The sequence below is a fragment of the Erinaceus europaeus genome, chromosome 9 (genome assembly GCF_950295315.1).
Source record: "Erinaceus europaeus chromosome 9, mEriEur2.1, whole genome shotgun sequence".
NCBI classification, from domain to species: Eukaryota; Metazoa; Chordata; class Mammalia; order Eulipotyphla; family Erinaceidae; genus Erinaceus; species Erinaceus europaeus.
In genome coordinates this window covers 93478997-93484996 of record NC_080170.1, presented here as the reverse complement: position 1 = coordinate 93484996, position 6000 = coordinate 93478997, and positions in this window count along the sequence as shown.

The window sequence follows — 6000 nt, the reverse complement described above, 5'->3', positions numbered from 1 at the left end:
TTATGTCAGATATGAGAATAGCTGTCCCTGCCCTTTTTTGTGGGCTATATCTAGGTCAAGCCCAGACCCCACCACATTGAAGGAAGCTTTCAAGCTTCAGTATTGTGGTCTTTCTCTGTCTCTATCAATAAAACAATAAATCTTTTAAAATGCAAAAAAAGGAGACAGGATTGTTGTTGTCTTACTCTGTGACAAAAACACTTGTCTTTTTAAATTTTCCATTGGAGACTAAGAGAGAGAAGTTTGAACAGTTCAATCATCCTTCAGGAGTACTTTCAACTTATAGTCTTAAAGATAATGCACAATATCATCATGGCTTGATTAATGGGAAGATCCAAAGCTACTGATAAGAAAAGTACTTCTCTAAGCATATCTCTCTATCTCTTTCTCTCTCTTTCTCCTAGAGATGCTTTCTAAAGATTGTATCCAGACTTTAATTCATCAACCAAAATGTTCACTGACGATGAAACTGGTAGTTCCCTGCAGGGGCAGTCACATGCACAGCTCCAAGTTCAGCAGAAATGACATCTCTTCTGAGTTTCTGACTGTTCTTTGACATCTAAATAACAATCCACACATACCTCTGAAAACTGATTACAGGTGATCTGTGTATCTACATATAAAAGAGTAAGTTGTTGGGACTAGAAAGATAGCACAGTGTTGATGCAGAAGACTTCCATGTTTAAGACTCTGAGGCTCCAGGATGTCAGGTTCAATCACAGCCCTGAAAGTCAGAACTGAACAGTGTATGGTAAACAAATACACAGACAACACAAGTGAGTTGGTCTGAAAGTGCCGTATTTCTAGCAGAAGATTTAAATAGCTTCTTCCAACTCCAACTAACTGTGGTTTGGCCCTCTACTCTGTAAACTGTAAATTAACTTCCCTGAAGAAAGGAAGGGAAAACTGCCTGACTGCTTCAGATGAAGATATATTATAAGGTTTTAAGTATCTTTTGATCACAATTTCAATCAACCTGATTTCCAGTGGTACCTTCAACTTTGCTTCCAGACATACCTAGTGTCTCCCATTGCTGCTAAGATCATTGAATTTTGACATAAAGTACCCATTTGCTTCTTATTAGTTTCCCCATTTCAAGTGCAATTGTTTCAAATTGCTCTGCTTCACTGAGATAATTACAACCATTTATTTGTATTCCCTGTTGTCAAATACTGTTGTAGTCTGTTGAGTGCTATCAACACCTCTCTTGTTTTCCAGATCTTTCTGATCTGAGGGAAAGGTGAAGGATACATCTATTAAAGAAGGATGTGTCTATCAAACTTCATAGATAATTTTGTCTATATTATTGACCAATATGAATGTTCTGCCTTATTTTTTATCTGTATACTTATTTCCTTCTATCTTTCTCCCTTTTTTAAAGACTTATTTATGTATTTAGAGAGCATATGCTTTGCCATATGCAATGCTGGGAATCAAACTCAGTGTCTCTTGTATGTAAATCCTGCACTCTACAACTGACCTCCCTTCCCCTGTAGCTCCTTTCTCCTCCAAAAGCTGTAATTCTTTATGTGTTTAATGCATATAATTTGGTTGACAAATATATCACTCTGGTACATATGCTGCCAGGATTGAACTCGGGACCTCATGCTTGAGAATCCAATGCTTTAGCCACTGCACCACCTCCCAGACCATATACTATTCGTTTTCTATCTTAGTTTCCAGGGTATCTCAGCCACTTATCTACTTTTTAATTTGGATTTTTAAAAAAATGTTTATCTCTCTCCCTATCTCCCTCTTCCCCCTTGATTTCTGGTTGTGTATATCCAATAAATAAAGATTTTAAAAAGAAAAAAAAAAGGACTATAACAGATAGTATTGACATACTATCTGTAAGATAAGAAGATTATACCTTGACAACCAATGGGAACTTCAGGCAATGGACTCAATCCAGAGGAAGTCAGGTGTGCTGGTCTCTCACCCTAGGGTTCCTAAAGCAGGGTGGTCTTCTAACCAGTTTTCCTGATGATCCTCTTCTGACAGCAAACCACCATGCCCAACTTGGCACTCAGTGCATCCCCGCTATTCAGAATATGCATGCTGTTCTCTGTAGGTGGGGACACCTGGCCTGGGGAAGGAGCCATTCAAAGCCCAGCATTGTCAATGAATGCCAGAGTCAGCTAATGGAGGGAAGCCCATGAGAAAGCACTGTGTAGTGAGGGGCACTACACTGGGACTATAAGCATGGCCCACTCCTTTCAGAAATAGTGACTCATATTACATTCATACATTTGAATCAGTACTGAGATTTTACTCCCAAATCCAAAGTTTGGAACTTGGTAAAATGAAGTTCTGGGACAGGGGAGCAAGTTTAGTGCATATCTGCATATCTATACTTTAATACTTAAGATTTTGACAGGAGGAAATATGTCACATAAACTAAATTTTCAAAAAAGAAAGAAAATATCTGTCGATCAGAAGTAGAACCTGAAATGGAATTGGCATAACACACCAAAGTAAAAGACTCTGGGGTGGGTGGGTGGGGAGAATACAGGTCCAAGAAGGATTCAGAGGGCCTAGTGGGGGTTGTATTGTTATATGGGAAATTGGGGAACGTTATGCATGTACAAACTATTGTACTTAATGTTGAATGTAAAACATTAATCCCCCAATAAAAAAATCAGAAAAAAAATAAAAGAAAAAAGAAAATATCTGTTGATGAAGTAATCTGGATACCAGCACTTCTGATATACATTTTCCAAGAAATCTAAGAGTAGAGTAACTTTTCCTTGTATCATAATTAAATAATCCCAAGAACAAAGACTAAAATACGAAAATAAGTTCTGTGCACAAAAATGTGCATTATCGAATTGTATAATACATCTTATTGGCCAAAAATTAGGTAGTGCATAGTTGAATTAAGATATTATAATATGGAGAGGTCAGGTTGTGGCACACCTGGTTGAGCACACATTTTACAGTACTCAAGGATCCAAGTTCGAGCCCCTGGTCCCCACCTGCAGGGGGAAAGCTTTGTAAATGATAAAGCAGGGCTGCCAGTGTCTTTCTCCCTATCTCCCCCTCCCCTCTCAATTTGTGGCTGTCTCTATCCAATAAATAATAAACATTAAAAAATTAAAAGGCATTATAATATGGAAAGTTGGGAATATAGCACTATCAATGGCACAGCAGACTTTCATGGTTAGTCACAGAGGTTCTAAGTTGAATCCCTGGTACCACCATAAACCAGCACTGAGTAGTACTCTGAGGGGAAAAAAAAAAGTGTATGTTTGTGTGTGTGTGTGTGTGTGTGAGCCCCCATCCATGTATTGTGATATTAGTGACCAGCAATATTTTTATGAGGATTTATTATTTGTATTTATTAAAACTTAATATTTTCATATTGTAGCATTAAGCCATAAAGCCAAAATTGGAAAATTGTACATAGAATTTGAGTTCAATTTACTAGAGGAGAAAAGCCCAATGGACATGCAACAAAAAGTATAATAGCTTTTGCTCTACTGTTCATGGAATTACAGGTGATTTTTAATATCTCCAAGTGCACTTTATAGGTTTTCTGCAATGAATGACTTTTTTTTCTTTTTTTTCTTTTTTTTACCACTGCAAGTCAATTTACCTAATTGGATAAAATAGAAAGAAAACTAAGTAAGAGAGTAAGGTAGAAATTACAATTAATTGAATTGTTTTACTTATACAAGACTCAGAATCATAGAATCATTTTACTTTCTAACCTGTTAGTTGATCATAGATGTTTTTCTCTACCCAACGGTAGAAACACACTATCAGAGGCCATCCCAGGACAGGGATTTTTTTTTAACTTATTTTTTTTTAATGTTTATCATCAGGGAAACTGACTGGCATAGGTTTGGAAGGAAGCTTTCCTCCCTCCCAAGTGTCAAACACTGGTTTCATCATGGCCCCTGCCCTGTCATACCCACTGTGGGAAGGTACAAGACCAGCAGGACAGACTAGACCTGCAGCTGGTGTGCCGGGCTTTGCCAGCCTTGCTGAGTGGCTAGCCAGCTTGAAAAGGCAACAGAAAGCAGATGGCCAGCAGCCTCTTCTATGGCTGGCCTGTGAGAGCCATCTGGAGAAAAGGAAATTGGTCTGCTGCCTAGAGAGGCAAGTGCTGGTAATAAATAACTCTGATCCTCATATTTTACAACGTGTGGTATCCAGGGAGGCATCCAAGACGATCTGCTCTAGATGTTGATTGGAAAACAATCCCAAGCATCAAGGCTTAAATCATCACAGCTCACAAGAAATGAGTGGTAACTTTACTGGAAGGCACAGTGTGCTGGGACCAGAACCCCACAGCACCCTACAGCTCTGCTATGATAAACCATGGCTCGTGACAGTGTGGATATAAGAAAAGCAATGTCCTGCTTAATATCTTACTGCCTTTTAGCTGCCGAGTTGCAGATACCATGATTTCATCCTGACTTCCTTGGGCAGACGACCTCACCAATGTGTCCCACAGCCTCACCTCTTCAGAGCCCTACCCCACTAGGGAAAGTTAGGGACAGGCTGGGCATATGCGTTCACTTTCTGATGCCCATGTCCATCGGAAGAGCAATTACAGAGTCAGAAATCCCACCTTCTGCACCCCAGAAAGAATTTTGGCCCATACTCCCACTGGGGGGAGAAATGATATGGGAATATGACCAGAGGGCTCTGAACTCCAACCAAAGGACCTGGAGAGAGAAAAGGAGGAAAGGAGTGTTCCAGGAGATGTCACATTGGATAAAGCACTAGACTCTCAAGCATGAGGTCCTGAGTTCAATCCTTGGTAGCACATGTACCAGAGTGATGTCTGGTTCTTTCTCTCTCTCTCCTCCTATATTTCTCATTAATAAAATAAATAAAATCTTTTTTAAAAATGAGAGAGAAGGGAGTAGGGCGGTAGCCAGCAAGTTAAACACAGCGGGTTAAACACAGGTGGTGCAAAGCTCAAGAACCAGCGTAAGGATCCCAGTTTGAGCCCCTGGCTCCCCACCTGCCGGAGAATCACTTCACAGGTGGTGAAGCAGGTCTGCAGGTGTTTATCTTTCTCTCCTCCGCTCTATCTTCCCTCTTTTCTCCACTTCTCTCTGTCCTATCCAACAACAACGACATCAAGAACAACAATAATAACTACAACAATAAAAACAAGGGCAACAAAAGGGAATAAATAAATAAATAAATCTGACCACTTGTTTAAAAAAAATAAATAAGAGAGAAAAGAGGAAGAGAGGAAGGACATTCAGAAGTAGTAATAGATGGATGTGGGAGTGACATGGAAGGGAAGAGAGGGTATAACCATAGGTGAGATAAAAGGGCAAAGATATATAGACAGTTATATAAATAATAGTCAACACATATCTTCAACCTTGGGAGAACTAATGTAGCTTCCAACACAGGGAATGGGGATACAGAACTCTAGCGGTGAGTATGGTACAGAATTATACCCCTATTACCTGATAATTTTATAAATTAATATTAAGTCACTAATAAAATAAAAAAATACAAGAGGATGCACAGAAAATGAATTTTTAAAATATGGGGCTGGGCAGTAGCATACCAGGTTGAGCACATATGTTACCATACACAAGGACCCAGGTTCAAGCCCCCAGTTCCACCTGCAAGGGGGGAAGTTTTATGATCTGTGAACCAGTGCTATAAGTCTCTTTCTCTCCCCTCTCTATCTTTCACTTTACTCTCAATTTCTCTCTTGTTTTAGCAAGACAAAAAATAAAGTGGAAAAAGTAAATACAAACAAATAAATAACACTCTATTTTCCTAGGACTGAAGATTGGGCATCCCTCACATATTGTGGTTTCAAGCATACTCCTCCCTACACCCCACTACCCTACCATTACCTCTCAATCTCCATGTTCTCCAGCTGCCCAACCCACCCACTCATTTCTGTGATAGAACCAGTTCCAGAAGGAACCATTTTCAGCCTGCATCAGGCTAACTCCATGTGTCTTCCCATGCTTTCCCTTTTAGCTTAACTTTTTGGCTGTCTAAGTGGAAGACAAA